Genomic DNA, 23,420 nt, shown 5'->3' with positions numbered 1-23,420 from the left:
AATGTAATGCAATATAATGTAATATAATATAATGCAATGTAATATAATGTAATATAATATAATATAATATAATATAATATAACGTAACGTAACGTAACGTAACGTAATATAATGTAATGTAATATAATATAATATAATGTAATATAATATAATATAATATAATATAATATAATATAATATAATATAATATAATATCCTTCTAAGAACATGGACTCAGATACATCAATTCCTCCTCCATCCTGGCGGCCCAGCAAATACCACATTGGTAGAACTCGTGTAGAGCTCGTGTAGAACAAGCAGCTCTGGGGTGAAACTTCAGGGGCACATCTCAAATTCATCAACAAAGCCCACATTCTGTGTAGTGGCAGCAGAAGGTCACCACACAATCCTTAGTGCCAGGAAAACAGGGATCAGGAGGGCCTGTGGAATTTAATCAAAGTTCCTTCATTCTAAGGACAGCTGCCAGCCTGTGTTGTGACACCCCGAGTGACAAAGACTCTCAGGATGACTTTACAGGTGCAGTTAACATGGAAGACACAAGTTTGGGGTTTCAAGGGTTATCACAACCTTAAATGGGTTCAAAGTCTGGGAAAATTGTTTGACTCCTTCATTCAATGCATGGCTTCCCACCCAGAGAAGGGGATAAGATCCCACTCCCCCATGCTAGAAACACAGACAAAACCAGCCAGGAAGAAAGGAAGCTTAACAACCACATCCATTATTATTTGCAAATTCATCCAGAAATACACTTTGGATTAAAGCAATGCTAATTATTTAAAAAATTAAAGATAACACGGCCCATTTCCCAAAGGCTCCCAAAGCCACACGGGGGACCTGTGAAGCGTGGAGGAGAGGCCAACCTGATTTTTATTCCTGTGTTGTTGAGCTTATCTACATGGGAAACAGAATTATGCTCTATTTAGCCCTCTGTCAGGTTGTTCAGGTTTTAAAATAACTGTTAATGAAATCACAAGCCTTCAACACAAACAGCAGCAACAAAAATAGCACCAGGACAGAAAACATTGGACTGCAGCAACTCTGAGCCAGAGTGGAGCAAAAAAGCATCTCCCAGCATTGAGCTGGCTTGAAATAAAACACAAGGAATAATAGATTGCATTTTACTGAGGCCTCACTACAATGATTCACATTTTGTAACAACCTTCACAGAAATGCAGCTCTAAAAAATTAAGTTTTTCCTTTGGCTTTAGAACCTAACTTAGCAAAAACTAATTCAGCATGGGAAGTGCTCATTACTTTGACACATAAGATATCTGGGAATCACCTGAAGCACAATAATTTAGCATAATAAAAAACAGCATTTCATATTTTTCAGCTTTTTCACAATATTGTGCAGAACTCAATTGTAACCCATTCAAATGGTTTTAGCTTTAAAAATATTACTGACAAGTAATTTGCTCTCCATTATTTAGAAATATATAAACATCCACTTTTTTGGTCTGAATTTTAGGAATGACTCTCAACAAAATTATTTTAAATAATAAAATCATTTCTTAAAATATTTCTTAAAATAATAAAATAATAGGATCACACAGTGGTTTGGGTTGCAAGGAGCCTTTAATGATCATTTAGTTTCAAACCTCCTGCCATGGGCAGGGACACCTTTCAGTAAAAGTGAGTTTTTTGCTTGGCATTTTCACTGGAGGACCTTAATAAATAAGATTAAAAACCCAGCAGCTTCTTTAATGGTGATTAAAGATGTGCAAGGACTGTAAGGGGTGCTATGGTATCACTGCTGGGACAGAAGAAATCCAAGTGATTACACACCTCCACCAAATCCATTTTATTTAGGGGGATCCAAAAATGAAAACACAACAGTTTCTCCTCAGACACCAGAACTTCCTTGGAGGAACAAATAATGAATCCTTTCTAACAGGCTGACTGTGACCACTGCCCTTGACACACCTTGCACCTCCTTGTGATGTTTTCCACAGAACTCTGTGTTTAGCAACATGCCCAGACTTAATTCAGATTCATCACACAGAACATAAACACGTCTTTAATAACCAGAATTTAAGACTTAAATTAAGAAAATTTGGAAAATGGAAATTAAGAAAATAAAATTGAAATTTTATTTTCACTTTGCCAAAATGCTGGTTCTCTCATGGAATTTCACCATTATTTCATGTACCCTGTCACACTAAAGGCTGACCCTGAGTTGTAGTTCCTCCCAGGGCATCTTTCCATCCATGTGAGCACCTTTGGGGAGAAATACAGTGAAATTTATTAAATACTCAGTGCTTTGGTATGGCTGGGGCTGCTTCTGGCACTGAGTTATTACCCAGAATGTTGTACAGAATCAGAGCTGCACGAGCCCCGTGCCCTAAGTGAAGAGCAAAGCTGAACACTGCCAGCTCTCTCTGTCATATTTAGGGAATTAAATCCACCTGTAATGTTTTCTTCTACTGGCCCAACATGACAACAGAAGCTTTTCACTTCAGAGGAAAAGCAGGCTTTGGATTCAACAACAACACAAAAATAACTCATTAAAATGAAAGGTTGAGCAGTATGCATTGTGTATTTGCAGCAGCTCAGAAATCAGATGCAAAGAGCTGATGTTCCAGACACTTATTGCTAATTTTTTTTTTAATGTTAAAATAGAAAAAAGAAAAAACCTCTTGCTCACATAAATCATTTGCTTTCTAAAGCATGTAACAGACACAATCAGTGCTCATGACTGCTCTACAAGGTAACACAGAAAAACATTTGAACTTTCCAGAGATAGAAGCAATTTATACATCACTGTAATAGCACACAGGACTGGCTCCAGCTCCACTTAAAACACACAGAAAATCCACAGCCAAAGGCAGAACCAGCTCCAGAAGTGTTGGGAAAGAGCTTTGCAACACTGATGAAAATTCTGTAATTAATTTCAGAGGATCAAGGATTTAATCTTGCATAATCTGAACACCCAAACTAGTCCCTTAAACAAGACAGCCAGAAACCATCTGCTGGAAGAGGCTCCTGGTAAAATAAATCTTTCTACTCAGTCCTTGTTAAGTGTTCCTCATGTTTTGCACATTTCTTGAAACTGGAGGAATGGATTTCCGATTCAAAGCACTGAATTTACTGCAAAAGGAGGATTAAGTGAAGACCAGAGTTTAGATTCAATGTGGGTGCTTTAGTTTTATTTTAATACATAAAGGAGCTTTACCTGCTCAGACACAGGACTTTTTCTTTTTTTGTATTTACATATTTTTACATATTTTCCTCTTAATAAAAGGACCTCTAAGTTACTTGCAGCTGTTAAAAGTCCTGCTGTGATGTACCTGTCCCACAGCAGCTGTGCTTTGCTGTGTTTCCCATACCTGAGCATTGCAGCTGACTTCCATTCCAATTTCCAGTTAAAGCAAGGTGGAAATTATTAAAACCACGTTGTTTTTTTTTTTAAAGAGTGATTTCAAAATTCTTTCCTCATTTACACGATCTTGCTTGCACCTCAATGAAAAACAATTTATTAATGAAAAACAGCAATGAAAGAGAAATATCCAAACCAGCCCAGGCAAGGGGTGAGTGTAGAGGGTCACTCAAAACTTTTGGAGGCACAATCAGACTGTGCAATTCTCAGCAGTAATTTCAAGCACACCTGAAGGGTTTAAATTCCAATGTCTTGTTTTATAGAATCACAGAATATCCTGAGCTGGATATCATTCTTCAGTGTGTCCACACATCCAGGATCTGCCCTTGAAACACCTCCTATGTATTCCTGGGCAATGGGGTTTTCAGTCCTTCCTCAAAGGTTCTTTTTGTGTAATCAAACATCAATTTCCCTCATCCACCCATGTCCTAACCATTCCACAGCCCCTCTCATTCTGGTTCAAGAAACATTTAATTCCTGTGGATTATCTGCCAAGGGTTGACCAGGACAAGCTTTAGACATCACAAATCCTGCAGCACCCCGAGGGTGGCACAGAACCTTTTTGTGGATTTTGTGGCAACAGAACAGACCTCACCCCACCTTTAATGTGTTTATGGTGCAGAGAGAGCAAAATAAAGAGATCCCCATTTTTACACCATTATGGAAAAGTGATATTAAAAATACCCATCTCTAGTGTTTCCTCTTCCTCCTGACTGATCTTTTTATGAAAAACCAGCCAAGAAGCTGTTCTTGGGCTATGTAATTTTTTCTTTCTTTTGGCTGACTGTCAACCACCTAGCAAAAATAAACTCATTAAGCTGACAAGAGACCTGAACACACTCATGTTGCCAGTGCATCTCAGCATCACTCTTGTGAACCCAAAAGCAATAAAAAAATTAAAATAAAGTTAAGCTGACTCCACCCTTAGGATGCAACCAACTTTGCGAGGATCTGTCAGTCCAAAGTCAGTGTCTGGCAGCATCTGAGCTAAAGGGGATGTGCAGCTTCAGCACATGTCAAGCCAAAACAGTTCTAAAACTAGCAGCAAAAAAGGAGAGCATGGAGTGTGGAGCCTCCAAAAAAGCATCTCTGCCACAATTAGAGCTCTCAACCTAATTGTGTTTGCAAGCCTACTATTTTTGCACCCAATCCACACTGCTCTCCCTGTGTTCAATCTGTCCAGCTAGCTGGGATTTCTCCTCTGCTGCCACCACATTTGTAGTTTGCTGAGCAGATCCCCAGCTTAAGGCTCACACAGAGCCTTGTAATCACTGAGGTTTCCACTTAAAAGCAAAAGGGAAAAAAAAGTTACCATGGCTACTACAGTCACTCAGCTTTCTCAACTGCTTCAAGACATGAATTCTGAAGGCTTTTTGGCTATGTTTGCACAAAATGTATGCTTCCATACTACTCTGTCATGTAAATTAGGTTGTGCTGCAGCGTTTGAGATCACCTGGGACCATCCAATACCTTTGGCTGGAGTTTCAAGAAGACTCCACAAGAAGCAAGGTGATAGTTTCATTGATTACATTAAGGAAATTATAACTAGATATATTAAATATAATTTAAAACAATAATGAAATGCTGTTTCTTACCCAGCCAACTGAAGGTAAATATCTGAACAGAGACATTCTCTAGTTCTTAGGCTGAATTTGTAAACAAAATTTGTAGTAGGTACAGAATTAAAACAAAGCAAACCATAAAGTATTTGCAGAAAATGCTTTGGAAATGCACTTAAGTTATTCAGAAGATAAGGAAAACATACAGAGAATGATACAATGTGTGTGAGATTTGATGCTGATTCTCATCCAAACCCTGAATGAGCAAAGACAATCCTGCCCAGGAGCTGTGTCCCCCCTGCTCCTTAGCACCTACAAAGCACCTGAGCACTTCCTCCACACTCACCTGCATCCCCTGGGCTCAGGCCTGAATGCAAGGACTGGAACTGGAGTGTGAAAGAAAAAAGCCCAACTTTGTTCAAGGATGCAAAAGCGTGTGAGAGCATCGAGGGATTCAGTTTGCTGCCTTAGCCACACACAGAATGCTCCCTGAGCCACACAAGGAAAATCAAATCACAGGATAGAAATAGCTCTCCTCTTTCCTTTTCCTCACCTTCCTGTTCTTGCTGGGTGTCAGATGTGACCCAGAAACAACACTTGGCAAGGCCAAGAGTCCTAAACACGCTGAATAAAAAATTCAGCTGGAATTTTAGGGGGAGCATGGGCCACCCATGCAAGGCAAGGAACAGCCCAGCCAACTCTGCAGCCTCCCAGCAGCGCTCCTGCTGAGCAGGACATTTGTCAGAGCGTTTTTATCCTGCTTCTCTCCCTGCTACACCTCATCCTCCTTCATTCACAGGCTTCCTGAGGGTTTCTTGTTCTTAGAAGTATTTCTGGGAGCATCCAAGCACTGGGAATGGAGATGACGGAGATAATAGAGACGTTTAAAATTAGACTAAGCAGCTGTAATTCTGAATTTGCATTTCTGACTTGATTATAGTAAGCACTGAAGACTATCTGCACAAGAATTAGGAAGGAGTTCATGTGCTGCAATACAAATATATCAATCTCTTTCACTTTGACCCCATTAAGGGGGGGAAAAAAAAAAGATAACAAATGGCACTTTTATGGAAGTTGTTTCTTTGTTATTCTATAACTTCATTTGAAGGAGTCACCTGTGGATTTTAATTGCAAGAATTAAAGTAACCAGCTTTCCTGTATTTTACAATATATTTTCATTATCTTTTACTATTCTCCTGATTACCATGGATTTTTCTCATTTCATATTTTAGTAGTTATCCATTTTATACCTTTCCTTATAAGTCTCTACAGTCTCTTATCTGAGCAGTCAACATTTGTAACCATGGGATAACAATTTATGAAGCACTTTGATAAATTCTCTATCAAAACCAAGCACAGATGACACAATTTTACTTAAATATTCTGTCTCAATGAAAAAAAATGTTAGAATCAATCTTGTTCTATTCTTGTAAAAAATAAAGTAACCATTTTCATAGTATGATTTTTTACACAGATGCAGAAGGAAAAATAGTATTTGGGTTCTATATTCAGTTTCTCCACAAATATCATGAAGAATTAACCATGAGTAACTTATCACAGCTGGTAATTTTATATCTGGAAGAAAGCCTGATAACAACATTCAAGAAAGTTAGTATTTAATGACAGAGGACATCACACCTATTTCCTGTTGATTCATGTTCATTCATTTACTTTAAAATATTAATTTACAGAACCCTCTGAATTAAAGTTACAGAACAGCCTTGAAGAAGAAATTTCACTATCCCAAGAAGCATACAACAAAATCTTTTTCTAGAAGTAGCAAAGGAGAAAAAAAAAAAAAACTAATTACATAAAAACAAGTGCCTCACATTATCTGTTTGCAAATAATTCTTATGCCTCTTATGGCAAGAGTTTATTCATTTTTCTTAGTGTAGATCCTCTGCAAAGGACACAACTATTGCCACTGCCATGATGGCATTAGAACAGAACTAAAACCAGTGCTGACCAACATTTTAGTCCATTTTTAAGTGCTTTACTCCACAGTCTAACTTGAAAGTTCAGTCTCTAGGAAGAAGCCTTGTGGAGTTCCTTTTGATGTTTGAAAAGACACAGAGAACTGATAAAAGTGGTTTTGTCAGCTCTGCAGAGGATGGACATAGCTTCTGTGTTTAAAACATAAGGAATATTTCCAATTGATCCTTCCCTTACAAGCACAACTGAGAGAACTGGGAGATTCAGCTGCTCCTGCTGTGCTGAATGGGCTTTAATGGAGAAATGCCACAAAGATGAAATATGCAAGAGTGAGTGGGTTTTGTTAGTAAATAACAGCATATCAAAAATTAAGCTTGATTAGTTGTAGAAAAGGGCAAAGGGAATAATCCATTTAGAAGCTTTAAGTAACTTAAAAGCTTAAGCCCCATTTGCAGAAGTCACCTGGGCAACTGGGAGCCTCCCCTGACCAAAACCACTTCCACTTTTTGTATTCAGAATTTAAGTTCCACTTACACTCAAATTGCCTTCCATCTGAATATTCTTGTCTGCATTAAGCATATTGTAACATATGCTTGTTGTTTTTTTTAATACAAAGCTTCAAAGAAAAGGACAAGTCCACAGGAGAAAGAAATGTCACATAATAATGACTGTAACACCAGTAAAAAACAGCAGAGTGGTGTATCTACAAAAATATCTTGGAAATACTCTGAACTCAGAAATTACTTGGTATAACTACAAAATCTGCTGGTTTTCTTACCTTTCAAATGCAACCCCTGTGAGATGTTCCTAATGTTACAGGATTCTGGTTCACTTAACTGAGCAATTCTCATTACTTAAGAAGCCTGAAAACTTGGGCAGTCTCTGCTGCAACGTTGAAAATGTCTCCCCACTGTTCTCTGTAGCAGAATACTAATGCAGGGGGTGATGTGGCTGAAAAGCACAGCTAGACAAAAACTATTCCAAAGGAGGGGGAAAAAAAAGGAAAAAAAAAAAAGGCCTGGCTATCAGAAAATGCTGATTCAGCAGAGTTAAAGTACTTCAAGGAAAGGTGTGCTTTGTCCACACAACCAAAGAAAAACTAGAGAAAAGCTTTCCTCCTGCCCCTTCCAAAGTCAAAATGCTTTGTCTGATGACAGCACAAGACATCTGAATCTGAAACAATAAAATGTGTATGGGGGTGGGGGGAGAAGGGAGAGTCCTGCCAGGGGAAAGATTGTTCATTTTGCTGGCAATTTTAAAATTCACCTGTTTGTTTCATGCCAAAACAAAAAAATTATTCAAAACACAAGGAACACACAAATCCTGCCTTCCAACCAATTGTACTGGTAACTGATGGTCACAGCAGTTTATTTCCCCAGAGCAGCTGATCTTTTGTTGTATAAATATGACTTCAACCTATCCTAGTGTTTGGAAACATTCAGGAAAGCCTTTCTGTAAGCAGCCAGGGCTTGGAACCAGATATCACTGCTCACTCCATGTGTGATGCTGAGGAAACCATGGGAAAACTGAGATGTAGAGCTCTTGTACAGAAACCTGATACAAAATTCATTTACAGCCACAGAGTGCTGAGCAGGCCCAACCAAAGACTTGATACAACAGTGTTATCACTCTGGGATATATTCAGATGCACCATGGATTCCTCTAAGACAGTAAGAAGCCACAATGGATTAACTTAAAATCAGAACAGAATCATGGAATGGTTTGGGTTGGAAGGGACATTAAAGACCATTTTGCTCCACCCCCTCCCATGGGCAGGGACACCTTCCACTATCCCAGGTGGCTCCAAGTCCTGTCCAACCTGGCCTTGAGACACTTCCAGGGATCCAAGGACAGCCACAGCTTCTCTGGGCACCCTGTGCCAGGGCCTCATCATCCTCACAGGGATGAATTTCTCTGTATTTCTAACCTAAATTTCCCCTCTTTCAACTTAAACCCATCACTCCTTGTCCTGTCCCTGCAGTTCCTGATGAAGGATCCCACTGTGGATTTCCTGCAGCCCCTTCAGATCCTGGGAGGTGCTGTGAGGTCCCCACACAACCTTCTCCTCTCCAGAGTGAACAACCTCAGCTTTCCCAACCTGTCTCCATGGGGAGGATGCTCTGCTCCTCTTAGCAACTTCTTGGCTCTCCTCTGGACCTGCTCCAGCAATTCCATGTCCTTCTTGGGGGCACCAGAACTTACAGGGGTGGTACCAGTGGTTAACAGAACTTACAGTGGCTGAGATACCAACCGCTTCTTTATATAAAAAAAACTGGTTTCAGATCTTTGTTGTCACTTCAACCTTTTCTACAGTAGTCTTTAAAAAAATCCTGTCTTTTTTAATTTCCAGCACTGCTCAGGGCAGGCTGGACTCAGACTGACTTTGCTCCCAGCCAGGTTCAGGTGCTGTGGATCCAGCTGGAGGATCTCACCCATCAGTCCTGGAGCTCCAGAGAGGAAGGAGAGCCTCAGCTGCCCCTGCTCCCTTGGAAAGCTCTGCCTCAGCCATGTTTTCACAGCACTTAATCCCAACAAATGTTACAAATGTAGTGTTTATACAAAATCAACAAGTTCATCCTAGTCAGGAGTGGCTCTCACTCTCCTGTGAAATACAACTTTCTTTTTGTAACTTTCATCTTCCCATTCTGGTCTTTTTCCCATCTCCTTCTTGTATCTCACCCAAAGCAGCTCTAAGGGAGCAATTCCTACAGACCTGAGCCACAAAACCTCCCAGCAAGTTATGTCCTAAGCGTGCCACTCTAAGGACTAACAGGTTAGTGCTGCTACTCTTCATTCCTGCACATTGCCCTTCTCATTTCCAACTGCATATTGTATTCTTTACTTACTTCTGCTTCCCTGTGAGTGAGGCACAGAGAAGCTGTGGCTGCCCCTGGATCCCTGGAAGTGTCCAAAGCCAGGTTGGACATTGGTTCTTGGAGCAGCTGGGATAATGAAGGTCCCTGCCCATGGCAAGGGAGTGGGACTGGATGAGCTTTAAGGTCTCTTTCAACCTAAACCATTCTGTGATTTTTTTTTATTATTATTTCTGCATAGCTGCCCTTCATCTTCCCATGACCATTTGATATTATATCTAAATTCAAAGTATTCCTTTGCTTTATACACCTATGAACAAACTGTGGAGCAAGTGAATAAAGAGTTCAGCTTTCTTTAGCCAATCCTTAGAATAAGCTGTATTAAAAGCAAAGCCTACTCACCTAAAATGTAACAAAACATCTCTCTGTCATTCTAGACAGAAAAAAAAATAAAATAATCTCATGCTGGTATGTTCAGACAGCATGTAATACCTGGAAGGCATTGTCATAACTACCACAATTTGACCACAAAACAGATTTCAATAAATACTGTGGTTCTAATTCATATGTAACAAGAAGAAAAGTGTTAAGGGATAAAAAAAATCATAGTTTTTGAACCAGTAGGTGTAAAAAACTAATAGGTGAGGATGAAGACAATTCTTGGCAGCAGGAAAAAAAAAAGCAGGGGGGAACTGCAGGAACAAAAGAAATAAATCTCAGCTGTCACACAGGTGTGGTGCTAAACAGGGACTCTGAGCTACACCAATAGTGCAAAAGGGCAGATGCATTCAAAAAGTAATTCTGCATGTGCAAAGAAGCTGATGATTCCCTGGTACCTCATGAGAATATTAATTACTTTTCCATCTCATCCTAAGTACCATGTGAAAAGAGTGTTACTTTGCAGTAAATATTTTTGGTCAGCAGGACCAAAGATCACCATGGAGAAGCACTCCCAGAAGAGTCCAAGGAGTTCTCTGTCCTACCAGCACAGATTTTTAGGAATTCTGAAAATCCTGGGGTAATTCCAGCAGTCTGAATGAACACTTAGGTTACAAATATGCTGTGGCTGTCACCATAGGAAGGTTAGAACAATGGCAGTTCTGAACAAAACAATAATTAAAGAGAAATTATGGGGGACTCAACTGATACCTCAGAGCTCTCTGTAACAAATAATAGGAAGTAAAATAATGAAAGCTGACTTACTAAAAAGATTGTGATTTAATTCCTTGATATGACTGATACTTCCAATTGGCAGAAATATCTGTCTGCCTGTATAAACTTCTCTGGCATTAGTGCAGTGTTCTGTGAGAGCCTGACAACCAAACAGAACCAATTAAACTGGTGAAGAACTGGTTAAGAGACATCTCAAAAAGAAAAAAGAGCAGCTTTTGAGAAGAACTCATCACAACATAACTCACATGATCATGGAGCTGCCCAAAGGGGAGCCACTACCACAAAACACCTTTTCAACTATTTGTAAGTCTACACCATAAATCATGACATAATTTGCACAAGTATAAATTGATAGAGTGCTACATAACTGAGATAAATCAGTTCCAAAAAGCCATCAGGAGTGTTGGGTATAATCAATCAATGCTAGAAACAAAGTGCTGTTTTAAAAAGCCAAGTACAAAGTTGTAAAGCTGTAGTCAGGAAAGCGCATGCCAGTCTAGGGAATGATGAACTCTTGTGGAAAGAAACAGTCCTGCAAAGGGTTTGCCACAGTGAGAGTACCCAGAGAAAAGGAGATCAAAATGCAAGGCTGCAAAGGAAGGTTTAATATGTAAATGTGATGCAGAAGCAGGAGAGTAACACCAGAGAGGTAATATTTAAACACACAAAACACTCCTGAGACAAAGCTCTGGTGTGCTGCATCCAGCTCACGTTTTCGTAAAAATGCTGAAAAAGTGGATTTGGAAAAAACAATCCCCAGAAACTGAGTTGTGAGGAAAATGCATGCAGTGACAAATTTAAAGAATTTCAGCTCAGTTGGTTTTTCAAGTAGAAAAGAGAGGGAATACTGGGTTACAGCAGATAAATGCTTCCATGGTAAGAAAATACTTTGAGTTCTTTAGCACAGTGGAGAAAGGCACATCATTAACCAGTGACTGGAAGCTGAAGCCAAATAACTTAATAAACAGCAGATTCTCTACCTCTCACTGTCTTCCGATCAAAATTCCAATTTCTCTGGCAAACATGTTTCAGCCAAATGCACGTTATTGCATTCAAGAGTAACTGGGTGAAATCCAACTGACTCCAACAGTCAGGGGTCAGAGCAGGAGATCTAATTGCTTCCTTTGGCTTCCAAGCCTCAGTCTACAAATACTCCTGGTTTTCAGTGCTTCAAAGGCATTTCAGTACTACCATGCATGCTCAACATTAATATTAAAAGAGCTCTCAGCAAATCTGCATGAATTACAGTTGTATTTCCATGTAAGGGCTCGAGTGACACTGGAGCTTTCCTGTTGAGGCTTCTGTCACCAGCAGAGACCATTAATGGAATTACAGCTCCCTGGTACCCAGCTGAGGTGGTATTTCTGTAAACAAGCATTTACACAATTGAGTGCAGAACTTCACCCTTCATGTCAGTACTTTCTCTCCTCTAGAAAGAATCCCGTTTGACCTGGAGTATGAAAAGGCTGATACAATGCATTGTATCAATCACAGGCACTACAGGTAAGAAAGGAAAACCAGCAGCATTGTAATAGCCACAAAGCCAGGAAAATCTGGTGTTCACATCAGCAGCATCCTTTGAGCCTGCCCCTGTTTATGCTCCTCATCCACCTGGCACTCCAAAACACACACAGCACTCCCAGCAATCTTGACAAATCCAACATTTTCCAGGAATACATGCCAAGGTAATGTACAACATACACATTAAATGTCCAGGCTCACAGAGTTGTGCTGTAGCATCAGCTGCTGTGGTATCTGTCAATTTCTAAAACAACAAGGGAGCTGAAACGTTTCTATCCTGCTGAAGAATGAACTAACTTCAAATTCAGCAAGCAGAAGTTTCAAAAGGCTGGAATTGTCCGAAGCACGCCTGCAACCAAATCAATGCTCCACAGGAGAGAGACACAACCACCAAGTGACAGAGAAAAAGAACCTTAGAAGAACCCAGGCATAACACACAGCCAGCGAGACACCAGGGAGGGCACTCACCCCTCCATCCTCCAGAGGAGGGAGTGCCTGTTAAAACCCACTGTAAATATGTATAAAAGTTTCTTTCCCGAAGCCCTGGCACTCGGGTATCCCGCCGAGCATCCCCAACGCCACCTCCCAGGTGGGCACGGCAGCCAGGCAAGCCTGGCACTCCCCATCACCACCACCATGGCCGAGGAAAAAACTTCTCCCAGCCCAAGGAGCCCCGCAAGGAGACACTTGGGCTGCCGTCCCTTGCCAGCCAGCATCCCCACGGCTCCTCGCAAAGACAAAGCCACGCTTTAAACTTTCGCTCCTCGCCAGCGGAGCGGATCTTCTGCTGGGAGCTGGCACCTCTCGGGATGTGCAGCGGGGGCTTGGGAAGGTCTCAGAGCCCGGGAGAGGCCTGGAGGGAAGGGATGGGGATGGAGATGGAGGAGGTGCCCGCAGCCCCCTCCCCGCTGCCCGCGACCCTTCCCCGCACACAATCGGAGCAGCGGCGACCGCAGAGCGCAGGGACGCACAGGGCGATGGATAAAAGGGAGGAAGGAGCGTCTAACGCCCGAAGAAAGGAGAATAATTTCAAACAATACCCACAAAAAAAAAAAAAGACTTAAGATAATACGGAGCCAGGTTTCACCTCGAAGTGATGGCGGGTAAATAGATGAATAAGTGGAACAACACACCTCTGACCCTCTCTTTTCTTCCCTAAATATAATCCCCCTCTTCCCATAATACACGCACCACCAAATGACCATTAATTCAAATCTATTCTTTACAGGAGGGGGGGGGATTATCTCTGTGACCGACTCTGTCTCTTTCCCTCTCCCGGTCTTTCACTGCGCGAGAATTGAAATTGCATTAAAAAAAAAAAAAAAAAAAAAAAAAAAGGAAAACCGGAGGGGGGGTGGGGGGGAAGGCAAGATTATTATATCTGGAGGGTGCGAAATGTGGGCACGGGGAGAGGGAGCCTGGGGGATGGGGAGGAGTAGAGAAAGGTGGCTAAGGAGAGAAGAAAGGAAAGGAGGACTAGGAAGCGCAGGGAAGGATGAGGGGAAGGCGAGATAAGGGGGAAGGAGGATAAGGAAAGAAGGATGAAAGGAAGGAGGTCGGGAGGAAGGATGAAAGGGAGGAAGGGATGAGGGGAAGAAAGGAGGATGCTTTGCCCTGGCCTCACCTCAGCTCGGTGGGTGGGGGTGGGAGAATCTCTCGCCGCCGCCGCCGCCGCCTCCTCCTCCGCCACCTCCTCCTCCTCCCCAGCAGCGCCGGTCACTGACGGGCCGGGTGTGCGGCGCGGCTCCCTCGCCCGGTCCCCGCCTCCCCGCTCGCCTCGCTCCCTCCTCCCGCCGCCGGCCCGAGCCGCGCTCGCTCGGCTCTGAGGGGAGCCGGGCGCTGCCGCCGCGGCCGCCCCGCCACAGCCACGGGGGGAGGAGGCGGCAGCGCGCCTGCGCCGCCGGGCGCTGCCGACGAGGGAGGGAGGGATGGACCCGCCGCTTTCCCGGCTCCGGGGCCGGCCGTGAGTATGGAGCGGGCACGGCTGCGCCAGGTGCGGGGCTGAGAGCGGGGCACGGGCGCTGCGGGAGCGGGGGACACGGCCCCGGTGCGGGCGGTGCGGAGCGGGAGGCGCAGGAGCGGCGGGAGGCACGGGAGGGATGGAGAGGCTGTTTACGAGAGCGGGCTGTGACAGCACGAAGGGAATGGGTTCGCACTGAAAGAGAGGGCGTTTGGATTAGGTAATAGGAATAAATCCCTCTGTATTAGGGCGGTGAGGCCCTGGCACAGGTTGCCTAGGGAAGCTGCGGGCGCTCCATCCCTGGAAGTGCCCAAGGCCGGGTTGGACCGGCTTGCAGCGAGCTGGCACAGTGGGAGCTGTCCCTGCCCGAGGCAGGGATGGATCGAGATGGGCTCCGGGGTGCCCTTCCAGCCCAAACCAGCCCGAGATTCTCTGCAGGCAGTGCCGGCAGCGGGGGCTCTCCGGGCACAGCCGGGTGGCCCGGGAACAGCGCCGGGAGCAGCAGGGCTGGGACGAGGAGCTGGAGACGCTCTCTGGGTGCGCCCCCGTCATGGCCCGAGCGCTGCCTCAGGCGCCTCGCAGGGGAAGGAAGAGCGGTGGGGTATGGATGGACCGTCAGGACTGATGGCAGGAGCCTCGGTTCCCCTGTTCTGTTCAACTGCAGAAACTCTGTGTGTGTCCTTTCTTCCTTGGGTGTTCGGCAGCCCTACCTGGCAGGAGGGTGTAGGGTCCCAGGGAGCCAGCGACAGGATGACAGGTCACAGCCTTAAGCTCCTCCAGGGGACCTTCAGGTTGGACTTTAGGAGGGATTCCTTCACAGAAGGGGTGGTTAGACGTTGGGATGGGCTGTCCAGGGAGGTGATGGAGTCACCATCCCTGGAGGTGTTTGAGGAAAGACTGGACGTGGCACTCGGTGATGTTGGGTCGTTGGTTGGACTCAAATCTTGGAGGTCTTTTCCAACCTAATTGATTCTGTGATTTGCTGATTCTGTGCACCAAACACCAGGCTTTGGTCCTCTCTGCAAAGCCTTGCACTTTCATTTCCCCCTTGCTCATCCTACCAACCTTATTTTTTCTTTTTCACTACGCTGGCAGCACCTTCTGCTGTCTCTCTTGGCCAGAACGTGCTGCCACCATCCTGCTCCAAACCCCAGGTGTGGAGGAAGATCCCTGTGGAGCGTGGGTGTCACCAGGGGATTTTGCCATTCCCATGCAGATCCCACTGACGTGCTGTCGTTCCAGGCATCCTTTGCACCTCTTGTGGCATCCATCTGCTTCCCTGGCTTCTACAGAAACTCACAGGCACCAAGGAGGGGAGGGGGAGGAGTCCTCCCATGCTTTTACCTTTGCTTGACAGTTTTAGGCTTGCAGGGATCTTGCCAAAACAATTTCCCTGCCTCAGCCTCTATGGGAATGATGCTAGTGGTACAGGTGACTGATGGGCCTCAAGTAGAGGCAGCAGTTTCCAGTCTTTTTCTTCTCTTTTCCCATATAAAAATACAGTCAGGATCTATATTCATTCTTACAGGGAATAAGTGAGGAGTGGAGCTGCATAGGAACCTTCTCTCAGGGACTGAAGCTGGGGAAAAAATTTCTTAGGCAAGAACTCATTTAAATATGAATTTAAATGTGACCAGATGCTGCATGGCACATACTTGGTGCAGCCATGTAGCTGGAAGTAGTCACAGTCAGTAGTGTACAGAAATACATGAAATTATTATAATCTCACAGTGTCAGGTGTGAGCAGAGGCTTTATAATGAGATGCAAATTCTTGGTGCAAGGCAAACTGGGGGTTTAGTTTGTGCTTTAATAGGTTTGCAGGTGGCACCAAATTCCTTTTCTAGGTACTGTTGTCCTTCCCACCCTGTTAAATGGATCTGTGATGTGAGGAAACTGTTACCTACTGACCTTCTGTTTCTTGCCTATATTTTTGTAATCCAAATGTTTTTGGATTGCTTGTTGTTCTAGGTAGGGGCAGTGCCTTCCTTTGGATCTGGCTGATGTATTGTGAATATTAATGGCAACAAGGAAAGTTCCCAAACAGAACATGGTAAATTACCTACTGCTTTCTCACCCTGCATTACTTTGCTAATTGAATGTCAGCTAAATGTTCCTTCAGGCATCTAACTGAAACGAGCATGAGCTATAGTGTACGTGTAAGACCACAAATAATTAATCAGCATGATTATGAAAAATAGTATTTCTCCCCTTCACCAGTAGCAAGGCTTCAAATGCATCTCTTGTAAATTTAAACCTAAGGATTCATTCAGCTGGTTTGGTATGTTTTGGTTTAAAGTGTGTCACTTTCAGAAATAAATGAGGTTACTTACCTGGTCCAGATCACTTTTATCTGAGACAGAAGACATGGATTGCTGGACATGTTGCTAAGAGATCTCCCAGAATTCCATGAAGAAATCTGAAGATCTGGAAGAGCTCTGTGAACTTACTTTTCCATGGTCCTGAAGGAAGCTCTGTCATTTCTTTCTTTCCTTTAGGTTATTGAGTGATTTTTGAAATCACTCTTATTTTTATCGCTGTCTCAAAGAAAAAGAAGAAAACTGAATTTGATGCCACTAAAAGAAAGAAATCACTCTTATTTTTATCACTGTCTCAAAGAAAAAGAAGAAAACTGAATTTGATGCCACGAAAAACTTTGTTTACTAAAAACTGAGATAAGCTGCTAAGCTGCTCAGTGAGTGAATGTAGCCCACACCAGCCAGGGGACAGCTCCAATTAAATGCTCTTGACTCCATGACATCTCCCACTGCCAACATCCAGCCATGGAGAGAGAAGAAACATCACCAAACCAGTGGAGATATTGGGCACTTGGACTAGCAAGATAAAAGGACTGTTCTGCTTGAGGGAAATATGCATGGATGGGGTTTTTTTGCCTTTTTTTTAGTTGTGTATCAACTGTGGAGCTGCCTGCCATGATCTAGAACCCAGTTATTAAGCGGGTTTTGTGCAAGATGAACCCCCCTGGCTGTGCCCATTGACCTCCTAAAGGTGGAGCAGCCCTCAGATCTGGAAAGGCCATCAGGGAAGGAGTGGGATCATGGATTGAACTCTGTGAGGACAGAGGGACCAAGCAGAAGGAGGATGCACAGAATTTGTGGTGTCTTGTGAGCTCTGGGGACAGTTCACAGGATTTACACGGCAGGATGAGCGCTGGGGTTCTCTGAGTGCGTTCCTCTGGGAAGAACCCAAAGCTGTGTGCTCCCTGGGATAACAAGGAAAGGAAATCAAGGGGAGTTCCAGTTTCTCTGCTCAAGGAACTCTGCTTTGGTAAATGTGGCTTTCCAGGCAGATGGTTGGTTCCAGGGTATCTATCACACAGCAAATTTCAGCACGCAGCAGTCTGGTTTCCAAATGTTAATCTATAGTTTGCTGATGCCCAGACAGATCTGAACTTGACTTTCTGAATCATCTTTGGAATTTTTTTTTTCTTTAATAACAGTATTAGAAAGGAGGGACCTTGACATGATGTAGTGTAGTGTAAATAATTTTCTTCTGCCTACCATTAAACTCCAGCAAATACAGATTTTCTCCATAAAATTACATGTGACATGTGTTCTCTGACAAAGTTACTTTGATAGTGAGGAGAACAGCCTAAAACTTTCATCTTTTCCAGCATGCCAGAAGGATTTACATTGAGGATAGATCTAAAATTAAACTGAACATGTTTATAAATATAATCACTATATTATTTCTTCATGCTAATTCTAGCTTTTTGTCCTTTTTTTTAAATGTAACAATCAGTTACATTTAAAAAAATCTCTTTTTTCCCTCACAACTGGCTTACCTGGACATTTATCTTTTGCTATAATATCTGTCACATAATTTATCTCTTTTTTCTTTTTTTCCTCTGTTTTCTTGTATTTTCCTTGCATCTAAGTACTGTACAATATCAGCTTCTTCAGTTAGACTAAATATTTGACGTGTTTTCAGTCTTACAATAGCTTAGTCTGCTTCTTGAAGCATTACAAACTGTGTTTTTATCTCTACATCTCACTCTTGGGAGAATACCACAGCAGGAATTTCCCCCCTTTCCCCAGCATAAAGTCTCAGCATTGTGTCTGTGTACACATAAAAAAACCCTCCACACCTTTTACTCATCTTTTCTGTTGTAGAACTTTCTTCTGCACCAAGAGAGATCATTGCTGAAAACCATTTTGATTGTTTGCTTCAAGAACTTTTCTGAGTTCTTGCATCTTCTGTTATTATCTCAATACCTCTGTGTCAAAATGGGCTTTCTTCACCACCTGATCCTGAATGCCTTTTCCTATTCGTACAGCATTTGTTGCTTTAGTGAAAAAGAGAATTTTGGAGAACAGGGAAGCTAAGACTAGTGAGGGCTTTTAAGGAAAATAATCATTTAAATGATCTCTAAGTGAGAGAAATTGAGGAGAATCTATCTCACAGGCAATTCAGACTGAAAGCTGCAGGTGGAACTTGGAATACTTGAAGCTTCTTTTAGGCCCAGTGATGTTTAAAGACAAACCAACTTGCTTTAATGTAGATAATTGGCTACCTGTACTGAAGGCAGGTTGTCAGCAGCTCCCAAAAGGTCTTTCAGTGCCTTGTATAATAAGACATTTCTTTTTGGACTTAACTGAGTGGAGATAAATAACCAGGGATTGAGTAACATCACTCCCTGTCCCTGAACACATTTGAGTATCTGAATTTCAGTTTGGGTGTGTCATTTTTGACACATTTACTTGAGGTCTGTATTGCTCAAGTAGATGTGTCAAAAATATGTCCTACATTGAATATTTCCTACTGTGCTGGGTGTTCCATGAGCAGCACAGTGAGGCCTTTCCATCCTGCAGGATATTTAAATTTAAATTAAATTTTATGGAGAGTCACTTTTCACTGTCATATTTTCTGGAAAAATCCCTTTGCCAGGATTTCTCTCCTGGGAAGCTGAGAAGCCTCAGAGAAAAAGGAAAACAATTCTTATCTCATTTGCTTCTCCTGTGTTTTGCTGCTTTGGAATGTGGTTTGGAGATTGTTTATCCAACATGTGAATTGTTTTGACTTAATGACCAATCACAGCCAGCTGTGTCAGGACTCTGGAGAGAGTCACAGGTTTTCATTATTACCTTTTTGGCCTTCTGTAAGTGTCCATTCTCTATTCTTTAGTATAGTTTAATATAGCATTCTTTAATATAATATCATAAAATAATAAATTAGCCTTCTAAGAACATGGAGTCAGATTCATCTTTCCTCCCCACGATGGGGGACCCCAAAAATACCACAGTCACTCACAAGGTGGGCTGTGACACGGAGGCCTCTGCCACCTCTTGCCAGGCTGAACATCCAGGGGCTTAGCCTGCCTCAGACTCTTGAAGAGACTTGCAGGCAAGCAGCAGATGCAGTTTGCTTGGAGAGAACCAGAGGAGGTCTGTCTATTAATGCCAGAGAGGATGGGGCAGGTACCTTCACTGCTTTCAGAAAGCTGAATTTGAAAATTCAGGAGAAACACAGAGAGTGGCGCCTGCTGTTTGCTGGTGTTGGACTTAGATCAATGCCCACCAGAGCAGGCTGTTAAAAGGCCTTTTCCTTAAAGAGTTTCTTCTGAAAATCATAGGAACAGGCTTTAAATTTTGTTAAAATTTTCCTTTGAACTTCAGTTGATGCCACCAATTATCAGAGCAGGGGGTTGTGTGTTAGTGGAGATCATCTGTCACCTTTAATTGCAAAGACACTTTGCAGTAGATTCATACAGAGTTATTTCGAAGGGGGATAGAGAAAGAAGGGCTTAGAAGTTTTGCATATATTCAGAGAATGTGATATAAAATTTGGAATATTCAGTTCAAATACCATAACTTCTTTTTCTCACATTTATAAAATGAATATATTTCTGTCTCAAAGACTGAGACTCAGGGAAAAGTATCTTCTCTGCTCTTCTTCAACAACTTACTTGACTTCTTTAAAGCTGCCTCCATTTCTCTTACCTCAGAGCTTTTTTAATTGTACATATATGAGAAAAAAAAAATCATTTTCTCTCTCTCCTCAGAGCTCTTCTTTCCTCCAAGCCCCTTGTTCAGACAAGCAGCTCTTAGGCAGAGGGCTCTGTTTCCCACGTTGACCCCCACCTTCGAGCTGTTTGTCTCCCATCTGTTGTTTGTAAACACTTCATGCCTCGTGCTGCTGATGTTGTCAGCTCCTTGAAAAACAACTTCTATTTTCTTCTGTTTGCACACTGCATCAAAACAACAGGAAATCTGTCCATGCCTGGGAAGCCCACGCAACGCCAGGATCGTTGTTTTCTTGCTGGGGATCTCAATTAAGGAAACTTGTCAGAGGTAAACAGTGATGATGCAAGCTGTAATTCAGTGTGGTTCATCTGTGCACAGGATTTGTGTTCTGGGAGTCTTGGCCGGGAGGGAAGAGCAAGGAGAGGGAGACACCAGAGGAGGAGGGAGCTGGGCTGGGTGTGTGAGAGAAGGGACAGGAGGTGGCAGAGGAATGAGGCAGAAGGTGAACAGATTAAGAACTGCAGGATGTATTTTTGGCTCATGCCTTTGCAGAACTAGGTAAAAGTTGTCTTCTGGAACTTCCCTGTCACTAGAATCCCTTTCTTTTCCCAGCCAAAGAAAAGCATAGGGAGAAGGATTAACATCCAGATCTTAATGTAACTGTCACAAATTAGGATTGACTCCAGAAGGGTCAGTGTGAGGGGCAGAAGGGTTTCTGTGCTGCCACGGCTGCACATCCACTTCAGGAACTCTTCTGCTCTTGAAGAAAGCAGCCAATGGATTTGCTCCACTTCAGGGAAGTTACTGCCCTCAAACCTTCTGCTTTTCCCACTCTTACATCTTCCTGTGCTTTCTACACCCAGGTGGGATGCAGAGCTGTCCAGTACCTGCTCATCACAGTGAAAATTGCTGCATTCCTCAGTATCCCAGTACTGCTCTTCCATGTCCTGAGGATTGGGCTAAATTTTGATCCTTTCTCAGGCCTTATTATGCAATCTCCTGTTGCCTTTATGAGATTTATAGAGGACAGAACATGACAAGGATTATTTCTATCTGATATAATATTACATGTTGGTAGTCTAGAATAAGAAACTCGGGTTTAGAAACTTTTCTACTTGTTTATAGTTTCTGGTTTGCACTACATCAATGGTTCTCTGTGCTTAAAAGGGTTAAAGCAGATGGTTGTGATATATTGTTTCCTAATGAGAAGAAATGCAATCAAATTTATTCTCTATCTTTTGAGCACAAAGCAGTGACCAAGATTTGTTTCACTTACAATAATGTTTACAGGAATCATTTCCCATGTCTTAATGAATGTAAACTTTCTAATTCCCTTTTTTTTCCTCTTGACAGAAGCCCAAGACAATGCTTATCCTTCCAGTAACTCCTGTAAAAATGCACAAGAGACCTTGAACAAAAACATGGCCTGAAGAAAGTTAATGAAGTTGTTAATAGTCTGTGTCACAAATGAGAAGACTGTGGATGATTCTGGTTTCTTCCTTCAGGCCTTGATGAGTCATGAAAATGATAGAAAGCTAATTTTTCTAATGGAGCAGGTTCTGTAAGTAAAAGAAGAGGAAAAAAATCAAGGAAAAAACTAAAATACAGACATCTGATGACAGGAGCTACTACTGGTGGTGACCAGTGTGTTGTAAGCTGGAATTTTCATGAATCTTAATGGATGTTTTGACCTAATTTACAGAGTCTTCCTTGTTAATTAACTTTTTTAGAAAGGTCAAACCCTTTTTTTCCACTAAAGGTCATGTACTTCAACCAAGAAATCTTTTCTCATCTACAGAACAATGCAGCAACATAAAATTCAGGTGGTTTTCATTCTGAACATATTAATGGATCATGAGCAATATGCGTGGAGTATTCCACACCCCTTTGCCCTGTCCTCATTAAATAATTCCTTTTTGTGTTTGTGTGTGTGTGAATGATCCCAGGGTTATGCATTTATCCAGCAGCAGGCTCATCCTCTGGAGCCTGGAGATGGAGGTAATTCCACAGAGAAGGAAAATGACGTTCCAAAACCCCACATGGACCTGAGAATTGTGTGAGAAGAATGTCCCTTGTGAAACAAGGGTGCCACATTTAGATAAAAACCTTGATTTCGGTATCAGAAATGCTGTGAGCATTTCAGTTCATTGAAATGTTCATTGAATTATGCAGCTTTATTGCTTCTGGAAGGGTTTGTAGCTCTTGGTCAGTCAGGTCAAGAGGTACCTAAGGGCTCACAGGCCTTACCTCAAGCACACCTAAAACAGGAATGGCACTGCAGGAATATTGACATTTTCAAATCATTCTTCCTATTTAAATAGCAGCTGAATGAACTGCCCCTTAAAAAAAACCCCAAAAAACCTAAAGAAAGGAGACAGAAAATGTTTTTTCATTAAATTGGTGAACCTGCTCAGAAATATTGAAGGGACACAGCAAACCAGAGTGGTCACAGGACTTGCACTAATGTGGGGGAAAAAAACTACCAATATCCTAATTGGGGAATTTCTCTGACAGGAAACTAGGATCCATTCCACTTCATGATTTCTTCATGCAAACTACATGAAATATTTTATAAAACCTGAGTGATTTCCATAACAGAATTTTGGCAATTTAAAGCAAAACATTTTGCTATGACAGCTCCTACAAATCTTTTAGCTTTATTTTGTATTATAAATATGTCAAAATGAAGCCGTTTCTGTCCAAACAAAAAATTTCTAGGCTTTTAAAAAAATATTTCTTATTTGCCACAGTCAAGATGAAGACTAATTTCAAATGCTGTAACTTAGATCTGCATAACCATAAACCCACAAGGACATAGCTTTAGTCTTATAAATAAGTAATGTCATTAGATACAGTATTCTTATCTTAATTGACTCTGTTTGCTACTCTGTATAGCAGTGATTGAAAAATAAAAGTCATTTAACATTGGTGAAACCTTTTCTAGTGGTTTCTGAACTGGAAGTCAACAAGCACAAGCCATTGCCAACAATGTTATTGGTTTTGGGGTTTGTTTCAGTAGTAAAATCTAAGTGAAATCAAAGTGGATACAGGGAATTGCATCTAATCCTTTGTCAATAAGAATCAGGTGAAATCTCAAAGACATA

At 42.3% G+C, this 23,420-nt stretch overlaps 1 protein-coding gene and 1 long non-coding RNA gene across 2 annotated transcripts in view; one reads left to right on the top strand and one right to left on the bottom strand.

Moving 5' to 3' along the window:
• CTNNA2 (catenin alpha 2) overlaps positions 1-14,137 on the bottom strand; it is a 474,927-nt gene extending 460,790 nt beyond the window's left edge. The window contains exon 1 of the mRNA XM_071447298.1: positions 13,999-14,137. The gene's annotated coding sequence lies outside the window, so the exon portion shown is untranslated. The remainder of the gene's footprint in view (positions 1-13,998) is intronic.
• A 92-nt stretch (positions 14,138-14,229) lies between these two features.
• On the top strand, positions 14,230-23,250 carry LOC139599738 (uncharacterized). Its single transcript, XR_011682294.1, has 3 exons — positions 14,230-14,367; positions 16,304-16,385; positions 21,670-23,250. It is a non-coding gene; the product is annotated as an uncharacterized lncRNA (long non-coding RNA).
• The last annotated feature ends 170 nt before the right edge of the window (positions 23,251-23,420 follow it).

This window comes from Agelaius tricolor, unplaced genomic scaffold (genome assembly GCF_023055355.1).
Source record: "Agelaius tricolor isolate 1412-34295 unplaced genomic scaffold, bAgeTri1.0.p SCAF_24, whole genome shotgun sequence".
NCBI classification, from domain to species: Eukaryota; Metazoa; Chordata; class Aves; order Passeriformes; family Icteridae; genus Agelaius; species Agelaius tricolor.
The sequence above is the reverse complement of the archived record's forward strand: the minus strand, read 5'-3'. Positions and strand labels throughout refer to the sequence as shown.